General features: G+C 35.2%; 1 long non-coding RNA gene across 2 annotated transcripts in view; it reads left to right on the top strand.

Moving 5' to 3' along the window:
• Positions 1-6,748, top strand: part of LOC117076494 — a 38,061-nt gene extending 31,313 nt beyond the window's left edge. For both annotated transcript variants that reach the window (XR_004434384.1, XR_004434385.1), the window contains one exon: positions 6,288-6,748. This is a non-coding gene — a long non-coding RNA (uncharacterized LOC117076494). The remainder of the gene's footprint in view (positions 1-6,287) is intronic.
• Positions 6,749-27,234: the final 20,486 nt, after the last annotated feature.

Raw genomic sequence — 27,234 nt, 5'->3', positions numbered from 1 at the left:
AAATAAATAAAAGACTGAGATAAACTACATGATGTTTCTGAGGCTTTGAATGTCTAATGGATACTGAAAATAATTTTAACAGAGAAATGTTCTTCATATTCTCCCAAAAGACCTCTAGCTTTAGGTTTTAAAATTACTTTTTCAGAAAAATACTAAATCATACCTAATAAATTCACATTTTTTCTAAAGAGAAACTAACATCTATTTGTACTTTTCTGAAGTGAACCTAAGTTCATGACCTAGTGAGCATGTAATTTTTCTAAGCATTTACTTTTTTGTGTACAAAATGTATGTAAAAATAGTTGCTACTTTATCTGTCTTCTCATTTGTAATGTCAGTAAAATAATAGTAATTACCCTTAAAGACAGTGTAGGGTTTCAGTGCAATAAACTATGTAAATATCTAGCTCAGTGATTGGCGCATAATTAGGTCTTGATAAATATTAGTTAATGTTATTATTTATTCTAGTTAATTTAAATATATTTGTGTGAATTTTGATCATGTACTGAGAAACTCTGGAAACAGATCTATCAATTGTCACGTAGTTGAATATCTGAAAAACAGTATTAATATGTGGATGTGCACAGAATGCAAAACAGAAAATTAAGAAATAAATTTTAAGAAGAGAATTAGCTACAAATAAGAAAACCAAAGTTTCTTAGAACTTAAAAAATAAGTCTTCATAAAATTAAGGTTATTTTGTGGTTGCATACATAATTTAGTGTCCCATTAACTTATGGCGGTTTATATCATAGAAATTCCATGACATGAAATATAATTGAGATAAATTTTCTTCTTATGAAAGAGTTACTAGTATGAAACTTGCCCTCCTATCTTAAATAATTAGAAAACCTGACCAAATATAGGGAGAAAAAGTGCTTTCACACATTTGGAGAAGAAGCAGTGCAGAACTGTGATCGCTGAGAGAAAAGTAAGAAATGAGGTGTCTTACAATTGCCACCGCTTCCACCTGGAGCCAATATCAGGATCATGCCATGGTTATGAGGAACTCAAGCAGTCAATGGAGATACTGCCAAGTTGAGGAGATGAGGAGATGCTATTTGGAATGTGGGGAAGCTAAATCAGTGGTGATCCATGGGACAGAGCATTGGTTGTGAAGGCGTTATAGAAAAAAAGGGCTCCAACAACCTGCATAGGTTTGTTTAGCCTTCAGCTAAATACTAACCATTACTTTCAATGGAAATATTTCATCAAAATATTTGATGCAAAACAAAATAAAACAAAAAAATAGCAGGAGATCTACACACAGAATCTCCCAACTCACATAGAGCAACAAGCTTTGTTGAGCATTGAGGCAATCAGCAGACACAGCAGAGTCACCCATTAATATTCAGACTAACTAGCCTTAGCATAAAGGTTATTCTAAACCTATTCTACCAAAGCTTAAAAAGAAGGATCTTAAGAAAAAAAGGAATAAAACAGATAATCAATAAATAACTTAACTGCCTGACCAAAGAAACTGCTTCAATGGATATGCAAAAGAGCAGCACACAATATTGTAACCCAACGTTCCCAACATTTTTGGCACCAAGGACCAGTTTTCTGGAAGACAATTTTTCCACGAATGGTGAGGGGTGATGGTTTGGGGGTGAAATGGTTACATCTCAGATCATCCGGCATTGGATTCTCATAAGGAATGTGCAACCTAGATCCCTCGTATGCACCGTTCACAGCAGTGTTTGCACTCCTATGACAGTCTAATGCTGTGGCTGATCTGACTGGGGGCAGAACTCAGGCAGTAATGCTCACACACCTGCCACTTGCCTCCTGCTGCCTCATTACTAACAGGCCACAGACAGGTAGTTGTCTGCTGCACAGGGGTTGGGGACCCCTGTTGTATCCTACAATCTTGAGGAAAATCAGTCAGTTTATAAAACAAAAAAGCAAAGAAAAGATAGAAATGGGGGATACAACAGAGAAGGACATACACTCAAGGATTTAGACAAAAACATTAATATTATGAGGAGATTTATGAAATATATAAAAAAGAAGCAAATAGAAATTCTAGAGCAATACACAATATTATGTATTTAAATTAACATCCTCTGAGATACTGAAGAAGGAAAGCTCAGTGGGCTTGAAGTTAAAGCAATAGAAATTATCCAAACAGAGGCACAGACAAAATGAAAACTGAAAAATAAGTGCACAGAAATCTGTTTTCAGTTCTGACATGAAAAGAACTTGAAATCTGCCCTTATAAGAATAATAATAAAGGTAAACAAACTGAAACTCAACAACTTTCTTAGGACCCATTGGTGATCTGAATTTTCAGGATTAACTACCACTCCTAAATCTGGAGAAAAAGGAAAATAAAGGAAACAAAGCAAAGATCTACTTTACTTGGAGCAGAAGATCTAAACTGGTAGAAGCACTTTAATGGTAATTTTAAAGAATTGCTGGAGGTTGAGTGTGGACTGTCATAAAAGGGAAAAGCTCCTGTGGTCTCATTCTTATACCTGACACTTTAGCGGACTTTACCGCCGAAAACCTCCCTGGATTTTCTTGGGAAAGATCAGAGAAAGATCCTCTGATAACACAAGAAAGGAGAAGGAAAGAGTAATCATTGTGACATATTCTCAGAACATCCTCCATAACAAAAGTATATTCTTCAAGAGTAAAGTCCTTACCAGAGACTTCTCCCAGTTAAGGGAGGGTCATTCCTCCTACTCTGGACCCTTCCAGTCTTCCCATCTCCAGTAGTATGGGGAAAAAATAACCACTAGAAAAACACTTGCAAAAGGCAAAGCCCGGCCCAGAAACACAGGCCCAGTAAAAGACTGAGCTTTAATCATAAGATTATACAATGCTTCCCCTTTCCTATACCTTACCACCACACTAAGAGCTCCACACAATAGCAGTGCCTTATAGTTGAAAAAGTGGCAAAACACAGTATTTGAGGAAAAGAATTAAGGGAAAACCTAAGTTGACAAATAAGACCAAAAAAGACAACAAAGAAAATAAAATGGAGATGTGAACCCTCTGGTACCTATAGCTACAGCAAATATCAAACACAATTCCTAGCCAGATTAACATATATCCTCACATTAAAAGCATGTTTCCTTTAGTTCCTATTAGATGATAGAACATATCCATGAATGCTTAAAAAAAATTATAGGCATGCTTAAGGGCAAGAAAAACACAGTTTTAAGAGACAAAACAAACAACAGAACTAGACACTGGTGTAATACAGTCGTCAAAATTCTCTGGCAAGAAATTTAAAACTACGATGATTAATATGTGAAAAGTTCTAATGAAAAAAATGAACAACATGCAAAAAAAAGAAAAATAAGACTGCAAGATTATGTCAGAAAAAAATGGAGTAAGAAGTCCCCCAAATTTGCCCCTACACAAAAGCCATAAAAGCAACCAAAAAAAATGGGCAAAGACTGTAAGAATCAACTTTTTCAGAACTCTGGAAATGGACCAAAAGCTTGCAGCAATTCAGTGAGTGTTTATTCAACTTACAGAATCTCAGTGAGAACAGTGAGCTTTGTGATAGTCTTACTTACCCTCTTCTCTCAACCCCCACATTTCTTCACTCTGCTTCACTCCTTAGCTCAGCAGCCTTGAAAATAACAGCTTGCATTCTAGGCTCCAGTTTCCATGAAAGCATAGCTGACCTCACTTGCAAAGATTTGTCTTTAGTTGATCTTTCTGGTGATTACAGAACACTGGCACAAAAGGCTTCCCTAACTCAGAATTGGCCCAGTGCCAAAGTCATCCAGAGGGTATTTGTGGAAAACATGTACAGAAAAGCTTTTTAGTCTTTGCTGACTAAGGCAGGGGATAATCAGGGGAGGGTGGGAAGCAAAAAGTAGACTACCTAAATAGCATGGGAGGAAAAGCTCAGAAATGAGATGTTTTGGAGAATAAGGGCTAGGTAAACTTCAGGGATATCATTGGGAATATAGAAGGCTAAACTCATGTTCAGAACTGGGTGTACGCTTACAGAAGATATGAGAAGTCCCTAAGGGAGGTCTTATGTCTAGCTCACTTTCAGGATCTGCACAAGCAGAAACTGAAAGCTAAGGTAGGGTTGGAAATTGCCTCGCTGAGGTGCTCAAAATATACCCGTATACACATGGAGCCCGTCTGCAAAGGCTAGGACATTTTTTGTTTAAGCAATTTAAGGAAATATTTGTCTAGTCACTAGCTGACAGATAAGAGATCTCAATCAGCAAAAACAGCAAAAAATACAGATTTTTAAAAATTATTCAAAAACATTACTAAACAAACAACCACAACAAATCCTAAGGGAGATTAACATAATTTCCAGAGATGCCACATTATGGTATTAAAAAACCTTTAGCGTTCAACAAAAAATTAAGAGGCACGAAAAAAACCAAGAAAGGACATTCTGTATACAGGAAAAAAGCAGTCAAGAGAGCCTGTTTTTGAGAAAATCCAGACATTGTTCTAACAAGACAAAGCACTTAAGTCAGCCAATTTAAATATTTCCAAGGCTAAGGTAACTCCATCAAAAGAAATGAAAGCATGAGAATTATACTTTACCGAGCAGAGAATATCACCAAGAAGATAGAAATTATAAATAGGGCACCAAATAACAACTCTACATATGAAGAGTACACTAACTGAGATGAAAAAATTTACAAAAAATGCTTAACAGCATAGCTGAGATGACAGAAGAAAGAATCAGCAAACTTGAAGACAGGTTGATTGAAATTTTCAGGTCTGAGAAATATAAGAGAAAAGGATTGAGACACCATCAAACAAAGCAACATACATGTAATAAGAGCACCAGAGGGAGAGGAGAAAAAAGGACAGAAAGAATATTTGCAGAAATAATGACCCAACGTTCCCAAATTTGATGAAAATATTAATCTACGCTTCCAACAATTTCAATGTATCCCAAGTAAGATAAACTCAGAGATCCACACTGAGACATATTATAGTCAATTGTCAAAAATCAAAGACAAAGAGAGAATTCTGTAAACAGCAAAAGAGAAGCAACTCAGGTTGCTTGGTAAGATTAGCAACTAGTTATCTTATCCAAAACAATAGAGATCAAGTAGGCCCTGCGTGGTGGCTCACGCCTGTAATCTCAGTACTTTCGGAGACCAAGGTGGGTGGATCACCAGGTCAGGAAATCGAGACCATCCTGGCTAACATGGTGAAACCCCGTTTCTACTAAAAATACAAAAATTAGCCGGGTGTGGTGGCGGGCGCCTGTAGTCCCAGCTGCTTGGGAGACTGAGGGAGGAGAATGGTGTGTACCCAGGAGGTGGAGCTTGCAGTGAGCCGAGTTGGCGCCACTGCACTCCAGCCTGGGCAACAGAGTGAGACTGTTTCAACAAAACAAAACAAAACAATAGAGATCAAGTATATACAGTCATATGCTGCATAACAACATTTCAGTCAATGACAGTCTACATATAAGATGGTGGTTGCATAAGATGATATTGAAACATATATAGACATTTGACACATGGCACTTAATATTGCAATGGCAGATCAAGTAGGAAGAATAATTGATATTCAGTGATAGTGTGGGATTTTTGGTTTTCCACATAAAAAATATATACAAATAAAAATATATATACTATCTAGTTTGTGTAAATACACTTTATGATGTTCACACAATGACAAAATCACCTACCAATGTATTTCTTAGAATGTGTCCCCATTGTTAAGTGACATATGACTGTAACCATACAGGCGTATATAAAAGAAGATATCAATTATTTTGGTCTCATTTTTTCTCCTATATGACTTAGAATCCAACTGCATAAATAAATCATTATAAATATATGTTGATGGGCAAACAATGCAAACAGATGAAATTTATTAATAATAACATCACAATAATTACACAACGTAATGTTATTGAGATCCATTCATGTTGTTGCCTGTGTATGCATTTAACACATTTTTATTGCTGAGGCATTTTCCATCATATAAATATAGTATTACATTGTATGGCTATGCCACATTTTGTTTACCAATCTCCTAGGGATACCGAAGGGTGAGTAAACTCTAGAGTGGGTAGTAGAGGAAGGTGCTGATAAGTGTCCTTTGTGGCCTCAAGAACAGCTGCAGAAATAAAGACCACAGTGAAGATTCACTAACTGTCATCTTAAAAGTTTTTACAGGACACAGAGCAAAACCTCAACTTCAGAAATTCCTGGCAAACTATGTATTAGCTGGTACCTGATAAAATGAAACCTCCATACTTGTTAATTCCTTACATGCAGAACTGTTCAAATTAAATAACGTCACTTTTGTTTTTTTTTTTTTTTAAAAAAAAGTTTTTACAGGAAAGGAGACCAACCAGCCTTATAGAGGAGCTATTCCCAGAACTTACCGTAAAATGCAAGGACATCCAAGTGGCACCAAGGGTGGATGAGAGTGGATGCTCTGAAGCACCAGCCAGATCCCCTTTAAGAATTGAAGCACTAATTTCCCCAGCTGCTGGAAGTGCTGGTAGCTGATGGCCCTCAGCTGAAGAATGTTGACTCACACAAGCTTGTAGCCACTCCCTGATGGAAACCAATAGCCTACAGGTGGTCGAATCCAGTGCCTAAAAGTCAGCACCTGCCCCCGCATGCTTGCCTCAAAGAAGGGCAATTGTCTCAATTGCAGCGTTCTCTGAGCTATGGACTGAAGCATCCACTGCAACTCCTTCACCATTCTATTTCTTCCTCTGTGTAATCATGTTTTTTTTCTGTCCTCACAAGTGTTATTACTGAGAGCAATTTCTAATAAAGTTTCTGCCTACAAAAAAAAATAATAATAATAACATCACAAAAGGGGTAGGGAATATGAACAAATAGCAAGACATAAAAAGTAAGCCCTTTCTTATCAGTAATTATTATATATTAAATTAAATAGATTAAACTCACAATTAAAAGCAGAGATTAGAAGAATGGATATAAAATCAAGATCCAAATATATGCTGCCTAGAAAGACTCACTGTAGATTCAAACCACAAATACGTTGAAAGTACATGGATGGGAAAAGATTTTTCATACAAACAGTAAACAAAAAAAAGTTGAAGTGGCAATTAGCCTTTAAAACACAAATTATTACTAGAGGCAAAGTTTGACATAATATAATTATTAAAGAATCATTCCATCAAGAAGGGATAACAATGTTAAACACATATGCACCTAAAACGGAGCTCTACAGTGAAGGAAACAAAAAAACTGATAGAGCTGAGGGAAGAAATAAATAATAGAAATAGTTTAATAGTTGAAGATTTCAGTATTCCACTTTTAATAAAGGACAGGACAGCAAAACAGAAGATAATAAAGAAATAAAGGGCTTGAATATAAAGCCCTTTCTTATTTGAAAAAAGAAATAAAGGGCTATAAATCAAGTAGACTTAGCAGACATTTATATAGCACTCCACCCAACAAGAGTAAATATATATTTTTCTCAAATAGGCATGAAAATTATTCATAATAGACCATAGGTTAGGCCACAAAACAAGTCCTGATGCATTTTCAAAGACTGAAGTCATACAAGCTAGGTGTGGTGGTTCACACTTACAAGAGGCACTTGGAAGGCCAAGGCTGTCAGATCACTTGAATCTGGGATTTTGAGACCAGCCTAGATCACATGGCAAAACTCGTTCTCTACAAGAAATACAAAAGATTAGCTGGGTATGGTTTCATGTGCCTGCAGTCTCAGCTGCCCAGGAAGCTGGGGTGAGAGGATCACCTAAGCCCAGAAAGTTGAGGCTGCAGTAAACTGTGATTGTGCCACTGCATTCCAGCCTGGGTGGCAGGGTGAGATCCTGTCTCCAAGAAAAAAAAAAAAAAAAAAAAAAAAGATGTTTTTGAAAAGGTTGAAGTCACTCAGAGCATGTTCTCCACCCACAATTGAATGAGATTACAAATTAATAACAGGAAAAAGTTGTAAAAATTATCAAATATGTGGAAATTGACACACTCCTGAATAACCACTGAGTCAAAGAAATCAGAAGGAAAATGACAAAAATGACTAAAGAATTTACAGGAATGGAAACACAATGTACCAAAACTTATGGGAACTCATGAATGAGTAAGTAAATTAGAGTATATCTAGATGACTGAATATTACTTAGACACAAAAATAGATGAAGTACTAATAAATACTACAACATGGATAAATCTTGAATACATAGTGCCAAATGAATAAAGCGAAACACAAAAGGTCACACATTATGCAATTCCATTTATAAAACATGTCCAGAATAGATAAACCCATAAAGACAAAAAGTAAATGTTTGGTTACCAGGGGATGGCAGAGGGAGGGAATTGAGAGGAATGCATTTTTTTTCTTTTTGATGAAAATATTCTGGTATTGGATACTTTTAATGGACAAAACTGAAATCAACCAAATTATACACTTTAAAATAATTAAGATAGTGAATTTTACTTTCTGTTAATTATATCTGAATGAAAATGTTTAAGACACAGGTAGATATTGTAAGGGTATAGATGGAATCTTTAAGAAAGAAAAGTAATGCTAGAAAATAAAAACACTGTTTCAGAAGTGAGGAATGCCTTTTATGGGCTTATCAGTAGACTGGCCACAGCCGATGAAAGAATCAGTGAGTTTGAAAACAGGACAAGAGAAACTAACCAAGTTGAAATGCAAAGCAAGGAAAGAAAGAAAGAGAAAGAGAGAAAGAGGACGGAAGGAAGGAAGGAAGGAAGGAAGGAATTTTATGGATTTATAATTTTAATGTGAATATGGAAATACAAATTACTGAAAAAGAAGAACATAGTTTACTATCACGTTAACAAATAGAAAGACTCAATATTGTTATAATGTCAATTCTTTCCTACTTAGTCTAATAGAGTCAATGAAATATCAATCAAAATCCCAGCCAGTTATTTTGTGAATATTACCAAACTGATTCTAACGTTATTAAGAAAAGTCAAAAAATAGCATAGCCAACAGAAAACTGAAGAAAAAATTTGGAGAACTGACACTCCTTTAAACTTCAGTATTTACTATGAAGCTACAATAATCAAGACAATGTGATACTGGCATAAGAACAGATGTACATTAATGGAGTGGAAGTGATTAAAAACTATCCATATTGGTAACAAAAGGGAGCCCTCCATACAGATCCTACAGACACTAAAAGAGAAAAACAGTATCCAATAGTGAGAAAAATATTTAAGAACAATTTTTATCAATAAATATAAAAACAAATGAAATGGAAAAATTTCATGAAAGGTACTTTTTTCCCAATACTGACACAACAAAAATAAAACTAACACTGATACAAGAAAAATAAAAATTAATAAAATAATCCTATATCTGTTAAACAAAATGAATTTGTTGCTAGCCTTCCAACAGAAGAAAAATTCATACCCAGGTGCTTTACTGTTGAATTATTTAAAACATTTAAGATAAAAATCTTAAATAAACTATTTTCAAAATAGATGAATAAAGAACAATTCCTTTTTAACTTAATAAGGAAGCATTACTAAGATACAAACCAAGTCAAAGGCAATCCAAAGAAAGCAAAGTAATATCCACTGTGAATATAGGTGCAAAGTATTTACCAAAATTAGCAAATAATACCTGGAAACACATAAAATCTGTAATACATCATGACCAAGTGATACTAAGTCTAGAACTCAAAGGTTGCTTTATTATTAGGGTATTAATCACCCATATTTTCAGGATATTTTATAATAAAGGACAAAAACAGTTATTATCTCAAATAATACATAAAAAACATTTGATAAAAATTACCACATAGTAATTAAAGGAAGTCTCACAAAAATGGGAACAGAATGAGACTTTCTCAATGCAATATGACATTTATGAAAAAACTACAATATCACATACAATGGTAAAAGACTGAATCTTTTTCCCCAAAGATTTGGAACAGTTCAAGGTTGTCTGCTATCCTTACTTCTACTCAACATTATGCTGAAAGTCCTTGTCTACGTAATAACACAAGAAAAAAAAAAGGTATACAGATTGAAAAGGAAGAAATGAAAATGATATTATTTCTGGAGGACATGATTAAGTGCATAGAAACCCTGAAGAAAGGCTGGGTGCGGTGGCTCACACCTGTAATCCCAGAACTTTGGGAGGCCGAGACAGGTGGATCACTTGAGGTCAGGAGTTTGAGACCAGCCTGGCCAACATGGTGAAACCCAGTCTCTACTAAAAATACAAAAATTAGCCAGGGGTGGTGGTGCATGGCTGTAGTCTTAGCTACTTGAAAGGCTGAGGCAGGAGAATCACTTTAACCCGGGAGGTGGAGGTTGCAGTGAGCCAAGATCACATCGCTGTACTCCAGCCTGGGCGACAGAGCGAGACTCCATCTCAAAAAAAAAAAAAAAAAAAAAACAGGAGAAGAGAAAGAAAACCTGAAGAAATGTACATAACATTTTAAACTATTAGAAATAATAACTGAATTTAGTAAGGCTACAAGATATAAGATCAATATACATAAAATTCTATGGCATTTATATATTTTATTTAGTAACAATTAGAAAATAATTTTAAAATGCCATTTATATAGTCATCATGAAACATCAACTTCATAGGAATTAATGCAATAAAAATCGAATGCTATCTTTACAATAAAAACTGCAAGATTTAAAAAAATTAATGAAGAGTTAAATAAATATGGTAATATGCACTGTTCATGTTTTGGAAGACTTAATATTGCTGAGATATCCATTTTTCCCTTACCAATGTATAGTTCCAATGCAATCATGATCAAAATCTCTCCTTTTTAATATAAATTGATAAGCTGATGTTAAAATGTGTAGGAAAATACCAAACACCTAGAATAGACCAAATGAAAAAAAAATTGAAAAAAAAAAGTCAAGCTCGAAATAAGAGCAAAGTTCTTACTTGATTTTCTAATTTTAAAACTTTGTTTAAAACTATAGTAGTTAAGATAGAGCTGTGAAGATAGACAATAAATCAAAGGACCAGAATAGATAATCCTAAAACAGACTGGCAAGTTGATAGCCAGTCGAAATGTTGACAAACATGCCTAGTCAATTTAGTGTAAAAAGTGAAAAACGTTTTAACAAATCACTGGAATAACTGAATATCCATATGGAAAAAGTGAACATCAACTGATATTTTACCCCATGTCCTTGATAACCAAAAAATAACTTACGGTAGCTCATATCATATGAAAAAATGAGTTTGAATGAATCTCAAATGTACTATAGAAAGCTCAATAAGCCAGGTACAAAAGAGTACATACTGTATGATTTCATTTATGTGAAATTGTAAAAGAGGTAATATTGATCTACAGGGTCAGAAAGAAATGCAGTGGTTGCCTGGAGGTAGAACTGGGAGGAAATGACTACAAAGAGAAATCAAAGAACTATTTAAGGTGGTGGAAACAGCTAGCATCTTAATTCATGGTGGTTGAATAAGGATACACATTTGTCAAAGCTCATTAAGCTGTACACTTACATGGGTTCATTTTATTGCATTTAAATTATACCTCAATAAATTGATTTTTTAAAGCATGCAATATTTAAAGTTATAATATGGTTAAGAAGCAAACAATTTCAATCACATGTTTTTATGCAGACAACACATCTCTAATTCGATCAGAGAAAGTTTCAAGGGCATAGAGAAATAAAGAAATTTTTCTTTTTGGGTGTGGATTTATCTCTTCAATGTCTGAAAAATAGATTTGCATTTTCAGATGAGTCACAAACGTTCAATGCTAAAGACAGGTGCTCTTTCCTGTAGATTCACATTGAATCCTATATTGCAGATAAACATTTAAGGAGCTCGTGTAGTATTTCGGTCATTCATTCTCCTCATAATCCAATTTATGAGTATTTACACTGAAAAGTATATGTGGACTAGGATTAATGATGGAGAGAGGTAGAGAAAATTGATAGGGATGGAGAAATAACTATTTATTTTTTATTTTCCTTTATGTTTTGAGATGGAGTCTCACTCCACTGCCCAGGCTGGAGTGCAGTGATGTGGTCTCAGCTCACTGCAACCTCCGCCTCCCAGATACAAGCCATTCTCCTGCCTCAGCCTCCTGAGTATCTGGGATTACAGGCCCCTGCCACTATGCCCTGCTAATTTTTGTATTTTTAATAGAGATGGGGTTTCACCATGTTAGTCAGGCTAGTCTTGAACTCGTGACCGTAATCCACCCTCCTCAGCCTCCCAAAGTGCTAGGATTATAGGCGTGAGCCACCGTGCCTGGCCAAAAGAACACTTTTAAAAGAAGTGGAAATTAGACATTAGTATTACACATTGCTTATTAATCTCTGTCACAACTCTAGGTGAATGTAGCATTTCCTGTGCTTGTTTTTTATGCAACATCCGTCCTCAGCCTCAATAATCAACTACAGGAAATCAGTATATTCAAAAGGAAGTGTTTAGGAAGGACGCTAATATAGGTGATTTTTTTTGTTATTGTTCTCTATGTGCATTTGATGTGTTCACTTAAAGTTATTGAGCACCAGCTATGGTTGAGAGACAATGAGTATTAGATACAGGCTGTAAAATCTTTGGCAAGAATTTGCTTTCTTCGGTTACTTTAGGAGGTCAGTGATAAGGATTAAATGACATGACACATGTCAGTACTTAACACCCAGTCTGGCACATAGAAAGCAGTTAATAACACTTAGCTACCATGGTGATGATAAAGATGGCACTATGAGATGGTGTCGTACTATTTCTAGCTCTCAAAGAGTATGATATAAAATTAAAACAAAACAACTTTTGTTTTCATTGTAATTTATTCACTAGTAGCATAAAACATGATTAGTGACAATGCAATCAAAAATGTTTTCATTTGTTTCTCAAGGGTGGTTAGACTTCAAGTGAAAGTAAGTTTGTTTGTTTACTGAGGAGAATACTTGGAGCCATTCAGAAAGGACCACAGTGGTGGCCTTTGTATAGACAGTACCATAAGGATTTAGATTTCTAAAACAAAAGGTAAGAGAGGCCTGCCAGAGGGAGGAATGGTATGGATAAAGGCACTGCAGAGAGATAACGGGATACATTGAGAAAACAAGAAGTACCACACTTTGTGTATGGCATGGGGTTCAGGAACGAGATTCCTGCTGCTACAATAACTGATAGCTACACATTCCTGACATTACCTATTTATTAAGTGCTTTATTTGCGTTACTTCATGTGGTTTTTACTGCTCCTGTTTGTCTCCTTCTCTGTTAAATAATTTGCCAAGTTTCTAACAGCTAGTATGGGGTAGAGTTAAGAATTTGAGATCTGTCTGACCCCAAAACCTCTATTGGAAGACTTGAGAGGTATAAGGAAATGTCAAAACTGGCAAAGACTCTAAAGATTTGGGACAAAATTGAGGGCAGGTGTTTATTTCTGGCTGGGTAATGCACTTTACAATTAAGTCAGTGAGAAATGATGGCTTGTGCAGGTTTTGGAGAAGAAAAGCGTAGGAAGTTATCGGAGTCCTGTTTTGAGCAACTAAAACTTTATGTAATATTTCAAAATATATCTGATATTGAAGCATATGTGGTAGTTGTAAAATCTGCCAAGGACAGCTGTAAAGTCAAATCCTTTTTATAAATCCACCTGACAATTAGCAGAAGCTCAAATTGTTCTTTGGTTTCTGACATTAAACTCTTGCCCTACAAAATGACCCCTTACAGCTAAAAGTAGCTCACTCTTATTTTAATTTTTACGTTTTATCAAGCTGTGATGACAGTGACCAATTCGTTGACACTTATACTTGATGACAATTAGACTCACAGTTCTTGAAAAATACTGGGTACCAAATTCTCTTTGAAGTTAATAACTTTAAAACATTAGTTGTTAAAATTAATGCAAACTCACATGCACTGCTGATGGAAGTGTAAAACAATGCAACCACTTTAGAAGTGGTTTAGGAGAGTCTCAAAAATTAACCCATACTCTAACTGTATGACCCAGCAATTCTGTTTTTAAGTATTTACCCCAAATAAATAAAGCATGCATGCACAAAAATAACTTGTATAAAAATGGTCATACTCTTAATCATAATAATCCCAAGTTAGAAGCAACCTAAATATCCATCAACAGAAGAATGGATAAACAAATGTTGACATATTCCTACAATTGAATATTATTCAGCAGTAAAAAATATATATTACTGATATGTATATGAAGCTCAAAAACATGTGATAAACTAAAGAGGCTAGACACAGAGTACAGTTTCCATTTACATGAAGTCCTAGAACAAACAAAACTAGTCTATGGAGAAAGGAGTAAAAATACTGATGTATCTGTGGCATGGAGAGGGACAGAAGATATTGATGAAAAAGGTCAAGAGAGAAGTTGCTGCGACGATGGGAAAGTTCTATGTCTTGACAGGGTTGTGGATTGCATGTGTATGCATTTGTCAAGACTCACTGAATTTGACATATATATTTCATAATTTAGAAGTTTTAAGACATGTATTATAATATCCCTTTGAAATTAACAAGTTTAAAATGTTGACTTACCAAAATACCTTTGGAATAAACTTTGGAGGCTGACATGGTTTGGCTCTGTGTCCCCACCCAAATCTCACCTTTTGCACCCATAATCCCCACGTATTATGAGAGGGAGCCAGTGGGAGATAATTGAACCATGGAGGCAGTTTCCCCCATACTGTTCTCATGATAGCGAGTGGATCTCACGAGATTTGATGGTTTTCAAAAGGGGAGTTTCCCTGCACAAGCTATCTTTTTGCCTGCCACCATGCACATAAGGTGTGACTTGCTACTCCTTGCCCTCCGCCATGATTGTGAGGCCTCCCCAGCCATGTGGAACTGTAAGTCCATTAAGCCTCTTTCTTTTGTAAATTGCCCAGTCTCAGATATGTCTTTATCAGCAGCGTGAAAATGGACTGATACAGAGGTGATATATGTTTTAAATTGACCAAATGAATTTGGATCTGGACATAGTTTTACTTAGTAACATTTGAAATATTTTTAAAACAAGTGAAGAATGAGTTGCAGAATGTGTGTATGTATGTGAGTGTGCACATCCCTACTTTATAAATGTATTCATTTGTACCAAAAATCTTCATCAAATGAATGAATAAAATACGAAATGATACACACCAAAGACAAATGTGAACTCCCAGTTATAAAGTTCCAATTGAATGTGAGTTCAAATTGTGAAGTCTCAAATAAGCAGTAGCTATTAAGAAGAGTCAAGGAAGAATAAGAGAATATTTCATGTTCACATATTTCAAAAAATTAAACTAATTTGTATCAATATAACAATTTTTAAGAAAAGTAAATTTTCCATGTTTACAGTCAACTATTTGTACATTTTTTAGCTTATTTAACTATGGAATAATTATTTTTTCATGCATACACACAATCACAGAGATAATGATTTGAAAACTTTTAAATAATTTGTCACTTTTTTGTTTTTAAATTTTCAGCTCTTCATGAGTTAATTCCCAAAAAGAATTATTCATGTGTTTTTCAATATACGGAATACAGTACTGTTCCTTCAGAACACAGAAAAATATATATTTTTCTATAGGAATGTTTCTCTTTGATATAGGTAGCCATTTTTTCAGAATCACCTTTAATGAAATATAAAATTACATACAATAAAATGCATCCATTATATTTACGTTGTTAGTGAGTTCTGGCAAATGGATATACCCATATAATTATCACCACATTCAAGATATAACCTATCCATTGCCTCAGAATGCCCCTGTGCTGTTTCCCAATCAATGACCTACCCAATACCCATCCCTATTCGACCATTCTTCTTTTCATCGCTGTAGACCAGGGAGCTAAGTTTGTAAAGTCCATAAAATATTAGGCATTTCTTATCTCCATTATAACTAAGCAAAATCATTTCAATTGATAAGAAGTAAGAAGTATATAATCCAGAAAATTCTTCCCTCTATTTCACCTTTCCATGACAGTAGTTCTATCTATGTGTTCCTCCTCTGCGCAGAAGTGTGGCAAAGGAAAATGATGGCAGCTGAATCTGAACATAGCATATGTTAGTACACTTAAATACTCTTTTCTCTGTTCACAGTTCTTCAGTCTATGATATTGCATCCAAATATATTACACTATAACTTATATGCATTGACGCAGAAGGTACTAATAAAATAAGCTTTTTTGTCTCCAGTCACTTAAAATATCTTAATCTTGCTGCATTAGTTTGAGGCTGGTTTGGGAAAGACCCAGAAAGAGACAGAAGAGTTAAGCTAATATGTAATGGCCACATTTTGTGCAGAGAGATTTCCTCCCACTCCACTGAAGATCCTACAACAATTCAGACATACAAAAACATAAGGTTCATTTCACCAATTCATTTCTCAAAAGCAACTGATACAGAATCTAGACAAACAACAGAAACTGAAATAAAATATTTTTCCTATCCCTTCAGGAAAGTCTGTGTCAGAATCTTGCCATATGGATCCTTAAGGGATACATAAGCCACTGATAGCACAATTACATCATTACCACCACTTGTACTGACTTAGTCATTCCTATTTTGAAAATCCTGCCCATCTACTTTGTAATGAATCTTCAGTTTGGTCTTTGGACTCATTCTTTTTATCAATTTAAAAATTGAAAATCTCCCCAGGATTAAGCACAGGAAGGTTACTAATACATACAGGGCTACGGCATGTGGTAGTGAAAGTGTCCCGTGCACAACTACAGGGGTATTCTCTGTATGTGATAATGCCAATGGTGTCCTCTAAACTTGCACAGTGCGCAACCTACACTACCACACATTGAAGTCTTGTGCATATCCTCAGCATTTTATAATAAAAATGATCTGCTAATAACTGCCTGTTCTCCATTTTATTTTACAGGAGCTACCAAGTTTTACAGTGCTTAATGTTTGATTTGACAAAATAACAGTTTTATGTAGACTTTACATAGGATATGAGAAGTATAGTATTACCCCACAAAGGCTTCCAAATAGAAAATTAAAATAATCATTGTTAGCCAGGTGTGGTCCCTCATGCCTGCAATCCCAGTACTTTGGGAGGAATGTTTAAGGTAATAATGCTATGTCAGAGTCAGCCACAATACAATGACCTGTTAAGGAAGATTGATGGTCTACAGGCATGAGTTAACCTTTTTTTGCATGGCCTTAGTTCTTATTTATAATTTGGTACTTCTTTGCCACAAGGAATCTGTTTTGGCCATCTTATGACCTCTATTTTAACATGAATGTGAGTTACTTGTGTCTAAACTCAAAAGGGAGAGGGTATAATGAGGACTGTTGGATCTCCCTTTCCATCATAACCAGGAACTTGATTTTTAACATTTCTCTGGGGTCCTCTTGGCCAAAAGAAAGTTCATTCAGCTTGCGGGAACTTAGGATTTTATTTTTAGTCTAAAAATATCATGTCAAAATTGAAATAGGTTACTTGTAGTCATTAGAAGTAAAGGGGACTACCATGTTTCTAACTGAAGCATGTTCTACATGTTACAATTTCGAAAAGATCATCTACTATTTATACAAACTCATTTTAGATAGTAAATTTCAAGACAGTAAAACATCAAATTCACTCAATATAATTCCCTGTTTTCTTTCCAACACAGTGACAATATTTAGAAAGCAAAACCTGAGCCTCCTGGCTACATAATGAAGATTTTCCACATGGAGCTGAGTTAGATTGTATACTGTGGAAAATGAATTATTCAATGAAATATATATAAGGAAAGATCACTCTGTCCTCTACTTGTAACTCATATGTAATCATGACTTCCCCAATAAATACATTTGTAAATGTTTGTTTCATCTCATGTTTCGTCTTTGAATGTAACACAGTTATCCTCAAAATACATTTACATGATTTGTAAACCAATAATAATATTCTAAGCCTCCCAAAACACCTGAATAGACCCCTCCTCTCAGCCAGGGCATTCCAAAATTTACCTGAAAAAGTGTTTCAGACCATGATGGGAAGGGAGGGACATGCTTCATTATACTCTCTTCCTTTTTGGATTTCAGGAAAAGCTGACCAGCATTAACATCAACACAGACCCTAAAGCTGATGAACAACATTTACTATCTATTCTCTCTGAAGCCTGCTATTGGAGGCTTCATCTGCAGATAAAACTTTGGTTTCCACAACCCCTTATCATCATAACCCAGAAATTCCTTTCTATCGATTCCAGCTTTTTAGATAACAACTTAACTCTTTCAACCAATTGCCAGTTAGAAAACTTTTTAATTTACCTATAACCCAGAAGCCCCTGACTCAAGTTATCTTGCCTTTCTGGACTGAACCAATATACATATTAATATGTATTTTATTGATGTCTCATGTCTTCTAAAATGTATGCAACTAGGCTGTGCCCCAACCACCTTGACTACAGGTTCTCAGGATCTCCTGAGGTCTATGTCATGGGTCATTTGTCACTCATATTTGGCTCAGTATAAATCTCTTCAAATATTTTACAGAGTTTGATTCTTTTTGTCAACAGATCTAACATTTATTGAATGTTCCCTATACAGGCCAGGCATATGTAAGTGCTTTAAATGTGTTTTCTCACTCAATCCTCTTCACAGTCCTGTAAGTATCCTTAATATCCTCTAATCCTTCCCATTTTACAGAGGAGAAAAGTGAAGCCCAGGAATTGAAAGTTTGGCTTGCTCAATATTTCTCAATTAAAAGTAATGAAATCAGATCTTGAATCAAGTGTGACTCTATAGCCAGCCTCTTCGCCTCTACATTAAACTCTTCATTTGAAAAACCTTGTGTATTTCATCGTATTTTTTCTTGCTTTGAAAATATAACTGCTTTGCAACTGAGCAGGAGTTACAAAGCAAAGAGTAGCAAAATATGCCACTTTTGCATAAAGATTATTTTTGATCTGAAAGCAATTGAGAAGATACAGGATTAGCTCTCTGCCCTCCCTATTTGCTTAAAAGCAGGACATATAATTGTCACATTCCCACCTCCCCAATAACCAGGAAGGACAGAAGTTAATCACCTGAGACAACTCTCTTGTCAATCAGCTAGAGACAGCACCAAGGAATCTACATAACAAATCTGACTAAAAATAGCCCTTATCTACATCTAGTTTTCCGTATATTTGCCTTCCCACAATTTGCTGCCCCAAAAAAAGTGAAAGTTATGTTCCTTCACCTTGTCACTTCTTTAAACATTTATTGTTCTTTTGTTAAGCTGGTATATAAGCCCCAAGTTCTAACTACCCCCTTAAATTACTCATTTCTAAGTGTCCGTTTGTCTACACAAGAATGCACAATTCACCTGGTAGTAAGCTTCTGTTTGTTTTTCTCTCATTAATCTATCTCTTGTTAGTCTAATTTACAGAGTGCCTAAGATGGGTTGAGGGAAAAGATTTTTTTTTCCTCCTTACTGAAACCACTGCAAAAGAGGGGCATAGGCTTGATCTATAAAATTCTTTCATGTTTTCACATGTAGAAAATGGGAATAAATTCTAAAGATTATATGTTTTGGCTGAGAAAAATATATGTATAATTAGAAACAAAGGCACATGCTAGAGTTTCACAATAGAAAAGACCACACATTTTTAAAATAAAAGATACATGGGCCTTGTTACATGTTTTGGCCAGTGTATACCTCCTCGTGAAACTTGGGTCCTTGTTAAATTAGAGACTAGTGGTAAAAACTCTAATTTATAAGCTTTGTGATCAATCTGGTAACTTTATCCAAGCAGACTGAGATGTTACAGAGATATATCAATCATGTAGAAGATAAACTTCAAATTTTTAAGAAACAGCTTTCAGCACTAACTTCTTATCTCACTGAATCATGTAAATTAAACCCTATAATAACCACATACTTCTTTTCAGGTAATTGTCAGATTTGGCTTTTTTAATCTACTCATTAGCCATATTGTTGGCACATGAATCACAGACATTAGAACATCAGAAACAAACTCTGGCAGCAACACACAGTATCCCTCATAAATATTGTTATGCATCTGAATGCCAAGTTATATAAAATTGGCATAGATAATTCACATTTTGGTAAGCTAATAAAATTGGTATCCAAAGGCTCTCATTTTTATAACAGGAACACTGTGTATATTCAGCACTTGGATAACAGGCATGGCTGATGTTGTGAATTGGTCCTAATAGAGAGGGAATAGAAAACCCCACCAATGAACCTAGCCAAGAAGTACTGAAGAAAGAATGTTAATCCAAACAAGGACTTGCTCTTACTGTCTAATGATAACTATCAGCCAAGTCTTAAGCATGAGAAGATGAAAGAGTCTGGAAGATAAAGTAAAAAGCTATCATGAAAAGAAAATAGAAGGAAAGTAAAGAGTGGATAAAATTGGAAAGAAAACAGTGAATGTACAAAAGATAGCTGGTAGTCTTGTCCCTTGGAGGTGTGGAGAGGCTAAGAAAAACACTTTGAATAAAAAGTAGGTGAAAGAGATGGCCTTAAACAAAACAAATACAGCCATAAAAACATGTTCATAACAGAATTAACTGGCACATAAAAGCTCTCACAAAACATTTGTGAGAGGGGTTTTGTTTTGTTTTGTTTTACATTTTTATAATTGCCATTGAGAAACTGATGTTTGTAAAGATGACCCTGATTTGGGGGTCCTGTGAAATAAAGTTGAGTATGATCTGTTCAAGACAGAACAGAAAACAATACATTTGCAGAAAGAAATTTCATCCAAGTGGAATAAAGTTATGCCAATTAAAGAGAAATTTGTCTGTTACCTAAAAGTCTCATGGTTCTGCATTTCCTGGTATACTTGGCTTGCTATATAACAAATACATCACAATTGCTCAGAAATGGCTTCATGTGTATTATTTAGACTTTCTGTAATTTCACCATATCTGAAACTATAAAAGGAAATTATGTAATTTACAAAAAGAAACTTCTAGCAATAAAATTAGAAATGAATTTTTGAGGAAATGTTAATGGTAGTTTTACCATATGATAAGGAGAACATTTATTTTATTACTGACATTTCACACACAAAATACAGTGCATAAATAATACAATCCCTTATATACTTTTTAAAATGACATTTGCGGCCAGGCGCGGTGGCTCAAGCCTGTAATCCCAGCACTTTGGGAGGCCGAGACGGGCGGATCACGAGGTCAGGAGATAGAGACCATCCTGGCTAACACGATGAAACCCCGTCTCCACTAAAAAATACAAAAAACTAGCCGGGCGAGGTGGTGGGCGTCTGTAGTCACAGCTACTCGGGAGGCTGAGACAGGAAAATGGCGTGAATCCGGGAGGCGGAGCTTGCAGTGAGCCGAGATAGCGCCACTGCACTCTAGCCCGGTCGACAGAGCGAGACTCAGTCTCAAAAAAAAAAAAAAAAATGACATTTGCTCATAAAAGTAGAAAAGTATTACTTTTTGTTTGTTTGTTTGTTTGTTGAGTCTGAATCTTGCTCTTGTTGCCCAGGCTGGAGTGCAATGGCGTGATCTCAGCTCACTGCAACCTCCGCCTCTTGGGTTCAAGTGATTCTCCTGCTTCAACCTCCCGAGTAGCTAGGATTACAGGTGCCTGCCACCATGCTCAGCTAATTTTTGTATTTTTAGTATAGACGGGGTTTCACCATGTTGGCCAGGATGGTCTCAAACTCTCCTGATCTCATGATCCCCCCGTCTTGGCCTCCCAAAGTGTTGGGATTACAGGCGTGAGCCACTGCGCCTGGCCAAATACTACATTCTTAAATCAAAATCGATAATTGAAAATTCGGATTCTTTTGATAATTAAAAAGACTTAATTTTATCTGTCAATAGCTGAATTGATCAAAAAACTCTAAAGATGGCAGCCACTGAGCATAATTTGAGATGCATCAGGAAAAATTATTTCCTTCCTCATTGCACCAAAAATGTATGGAAAAATGTCTGTGTCCTATTTTTTTTTTTTTTTTTAAGAAAAATGCTAAGTTTTTACATGTCTTGTGCATGGTTTGGCATGGGGGAGGAAGCGGGAGGAAGGTCTTTAGTCTTTGCAACTAAAGACCAGGAACCAGAGAAGATGGAAGCGAAACTGAAACTGTGATAGTCATCAAAAACAGTTAAGGCATGTTTTCATTCTTAGCCACCCTGCTATTTCTCTTTAATCATGCTGTTAGACAATCAATTGTACTTAATTGTCATAATCACAGTGGTTGAAAACTTCAAGTCTACCTGCACAACACAGCAACAGCTACGAAAACATAATTAAATTTACAGAGAAAACCGCATCATTTTTATAAGCAACTTGAATAAGCTTTCAGAGTGGTAGAAATGAAAAAAAAATCTACATCATGCTAGAATTAATGCATTAAAGAAAAAGATACAACGGTTTTCAAAAACCTGACAACTATTCTGAATGACAAAACGAGCTAGTGCATTGAATTTTTATTTTCCTGCTGATAGCTTACAGGTATTATTTAGTAATTTGAATAAAACCTTCCTTGTTTAATTGCAGCAGATTCTCTAGCTTTTGTACCTGCTGATCAGTGAGTCTTCACGTGTAAAAATCCAAAAGGGTGATTTTTTTGGTAGTGGTTTTCAAATAGAAGGATAGTTTTGTCCCCATTTGAAAATACCTATTTGCGTGAATAAAAGTAAAAAGCTATTGGTTATAAAATTATTGTATTTCATATAACCTAAGACATCTATAATTGATGATTAAAAGAAGAACCAATAATTCACGCTCTACTGAAAATGAGAAAAAGTTGCTGATTTGACTGATTATCCATTCTTACTACAGTGTCTGGAGTTTTTGTCTTAAATATTGCAGAACGCTTTTAAATTTAGCTAACATCTTTAGCATATCACACTTGTGTATACATTAAAAGGGAAATATAAACCAAAAAAAAATTGTTAGAGTATTCTCAAAACATTTTTACTCTCAGAGTACAGTTTTCCTGAGTGCCTTTTCTACTCATAATCGTGTGTATCTATGTTTTTCCCATACAATATCATCCGAACAATATCGTCAACAACATTGGTGATACGTACTTCTCAAAATATTGCTGCCTTAATGTCTGCAGTGGTTTGTTGTTGTTGTTGTTGTTTCATTGTTTTTCCCCTAAGACATGCTTCTTGCAAGTTTAGATTTGGTATTTTCTTGACCATACACATGGGACTAATGGAAGGTTTCAGTCCACAACCAGGATTTGTATTCTTTCATAGATGATGCTTTAATTGCAAGGGCAAGGGGCAGTGATTACCCTTCCTGCCACCATGAATTAAATACCAGTCTGTGCCTACACAGCCGGTGTTAACTTGCATTGCCTCTGCTGCCCTGCGGATGATTGTTGCATCCTACTGATTCATAGAAATGGTCTGTTTTCAGTGCCACCCAGCATGGGAAAATGTGTTTCTGAACAGCAAAATATATGAAATTTGGAAAAGTCAAACTAGAATTTATTTTATATTTTTTCCAACACACTTGAATATCCAACATGGATAATTTAAATTAAATCATTTTAAAAATTACTAAATATTTACTTTTATTGGGATTAAAGTTTAGTTGCTTTGAAGGAGGAAAAACGGTTAATCAAAAATTGCATATTTCATAATTTTCTTTTTTGTGGTTGTTGCTTTTGTTTTTTTCATTTTTTTCTTAAAATATTCTTATTTACAGTAGTTATGATTTAGTTTCTGTCTCACTCAACTAGTGTGTTAGCCCCACCAGTACAAGGATTTTTTTTTTCTTTTGTTCGCTGATGTACCCCAATGTTTACAATAGGGCTTGCAACATAAGTCTTTAACTATTTGTTGAAAAAATAGATCACAAAGAATTTTGATTATTCATTCTTCATTGGAATTCATGGCTGTGACATTAGTGCTTCTCTTTCTTATACTCTATGTCATTTTATTTACTTTTTATCTCTACCATAACTCTTCTTGTACCCTAAGTTGTGTATGAATGAATCATGAAATTGTAAGGTCAGGAATGCTGGTGTCTTTATGAGTAGGCACTTAGTGCTTATCAGAGGGTCAGGCATAGAGTAGGGGCTCAATAAGTATTTGTAGCATTCTAAGCATTTTAGGAATTATCAAAGTTTATTGAAATATTAAGCTAAATAAAAATTAAAAGAAATTTGACCAAATTAAGAGTTGGATTAGAGAAGCTACAATTCATCAATGAGATCAAGATATTAAATACATAGTTTCATTAAAAATCAGTATCTAGACTAAATTTTGAATAACTCTGTTGAGGTTTTATATCAGTAAATGAATCACTCAATAGTCATTACTAGTGATTAACTTTACACACATTGGATTTTTCATAAGATGTCTTCATATTCAGAGATTCCCTTGAATGTTGTCAAAAGGCAGGGATGCAAATTTTATTTAAAAGAAACTGTGGTAGTTAGATTATTAACCCATCTACATCACTAATATAAAAACAATAATAATAACAGCTACATGAATGTATTCAGTATGGTGTGTATGAAAACACATAGCCTTGGTTGTCTATTCTTTCCATTTTTTTTTTTTTTTTGGACAAGAGTCTTGCTCTGTCACTCAGGCTGGAGTGCAGTGGCATGAGCTCGGCTCACTGCAACCTCTGCCTTCTGGGTTCAAGTGATTCTCCTCCCTCAGCTTCTAAGCAACTGGGATTACAGGCATGCGCCACCATGCCTGGTTAATTTTATCTTTTCAGTAGAGATGGGGTTTCACCATGTTGGCCAGGCTGGTCTCAAATTCCTGACCTCAGGTGATCCGTCCTTCTCGGCCTCCCAAAGTGCTGGAATTACAGGCATGAGCCATCATGCCCTGCCGGCTACCTATTCTTATCAATTAAAGTAAGAGTCTCTCCCATGTAGAACTCCATTAACAGAAAACAGTACATTAGGAGTTTTCAAAGTTTAATGTTTATGGATAACATTATTTATGGGAATGTAGAAATGATTACATTATAACTCTACTCCTACAAAAGTAAGACCCTTTTGTAAAATGATGAAATAAGTATACAATTTTTCCCTATCATATATTATGTCAATAGAAGATTCAGGATACAAACAAGGATATCAGTCTTCTTCATAATCACCTGGAAGGTAATGTTGATCCCTGTCACTCATACCATCCATCTCGATTTGCAAAAAGAGTCTTCATTATATGATGCAAATAGCATGTTTACTGCAGAGTGAAGGGGGCTGGTAACAATAAAACGCACCAAATATTTCTGCTTGAGACAGTCTTGTCGATGAGGTATTCAAATGATATCTAAGGGTGAAGAAAGATAGAAAGATGAAAGAGAAAGAAAGAAAGAAAAGAAAAAAGAAAGAAAGAAAGAAAGAAAGAAAGGAAAAAGAAAGAAAAGAAAAGAAAAGGAAAAGAAAAGAAAAGAAAAGAAAAGAAAAAAAAGAAAGAAAGAAAGAAAGGGGAAGGAAGGAAGGAAGGAAGGAAATACACTTGTGTGTGTTTTAAGTCAGTCACGTAAAACAGGTAAAGTGTGATGAGAGTTGGCACATGGTTTGCCTATGGGACGTAATCTTTAGCTGTAGTTATTATTAATAACAGAAAGAAATGCATTCCAGGATTGTAATTCTTCCAAGTTCAAGAACAATAAATATACATTTTGAACAGCATAATGTTGATTTCAATTGAATTACATATTTAAAAATAAAGCTGCCTCCTTCAAAATAGGTAAGTCTCTATCAGAATGTAGCCTACATCCCCCAAAATGAGTCATTAGTCATATTAAATAATAATGTTTAAGAGCCATCCAACTCCAGTAAGGGAAACTAAAAATTGACAAGCAGATATTATATTAGAAAAGCAATCAGCTAAACCTAATAATATATAATACAAAGGCATAATAATATACAATACAATAGATGATCAGTTTACAAAATGTAAAACTAAAATGTTCAAAGTATGAGTTCCTGTAATAAATACTTCTCTCAATGATACAATGAAGTTGCATTTTGATGCTCAATAAAAGTGAAATATTTTAGATTGGACAGTCAGAGATTTAGAAGGTTGGTTGGATTGTAGAAATACTAAGTGTTCTTTACCACCTTCTAATATTGTTATTGTTTTCACCTATTATAGTAATGATTAAAGAGAAATGAAGTATCCTAAATGAGCATTCCGCTCTTCCTTACCTCATGCAAACAGGCTTTTGAGGTTTTTGGAGGAAGAAGGGAGAAAATTAAACTTTAAAAGCATGTTACCTCAGCACAATGGGAAATATATAAAAACAGGTTTGTTTGTTTGTTTGTTTAGAGATGACATCTTGCTTTGTCACCCAGGCTAGAGTGCTGTGGCATGATCTCAGCTCACTACAACCTCCACCTCCTTGGTTTAAGTGATTCTCCTGCCTCAGCCTCCTGAGTAGCTGCAACTACGGGCATCCACCACCATGCCCAGCTATTCTTACATTTTTAGTAGTGACGGGGTTTTACCGTGTTGCTCAGGCTGGTCTCGAACTCCTGACCTCAAGTGATCCACCTGCCTTGGCCTCCCAAATTGCTAGGATTACAGGCGTGAGCCACCATGCCCCGCCGTAAAGACAGATTTTTAAAATCATAAATAAAGGTATCATAAAGAGTTATACACATTTCCATAACTCATCCTGGATATGTGAGGCATGGAAAGTCAGAAGAAAGAATGAAATCAAGAAAGCCTATATTAAAATTAGAGGTCATATTTAACAGTGCATAAACCCACTGTAAAAGTAAGCATAACTGTGGTTTATGAAAATCTATGTGGAAAAATGCAAATGATCAATGACTATTGCAAATTAGAGATCATTGAAGGAAAACAAACCATTTTGTGCACTGAGTAGCTCTTGTGTCCTCGTTGATTTCCAAGTTTCAAAACTCTGCCTTCTTCCCACATGAAATAGTTAGCCTTTCTAGTCTTCCCACTGTGAAATGGAGTTTCCTGAACTGATTGGAACCTGAGGAGAAAAATCAAAGGTACGAACTCTTGAAGGCACAAGCAAAGCCCCAAGTTCATTCCTCAAAAATGAGTTCATCCACCTTCATGTGGCTTTCATGTACTTTGCTTTGCCATAAACGTCTCAAATCCTTTTTCAATACTGCAAAGCCACATATTTTATAAAATATGTGATAACTTCACACATCTGAGATTAGAATTTGGCTGATTGTTCTTTCAAATGCTAAATAAAAACCAGGTTGATTGCTATAGCACTTTGTCAAAGATACCAATTGGAATCCATACATCACAAATGGAACCGGGACAAACTCACACAGGATTCGATGTCTAAATATATAAATTAGTTATTCAGAAATATCCTTCGGTAAACAGCCATTAAAATTGGCATCTTTCCTAGTGTTAGAATCTCTTTGGTAACAT

Source organism: Trachypithecus francoisi, unplaced genomic scaffold (assembly GCF_009764315.1).
Source record: "Trachypithecus francoisi isolate TF-2019V2 unplaced genomic scaffold, Tfra_2.0 Lachesis_group0, whole genome shotgun sequence".
NCBI classification, from domain to species: domain Eukaryota; kingdom Metazoa; phylum Chordata; class Mammalia; order Primates; family Cercopithecidae; genus Trachypithecus; species Trachypithecus francoisi.
Note: the sequence above shows the minus strand (reverse complement) of the source record. Positions and strands in the feature narration are given on the sequence as shown.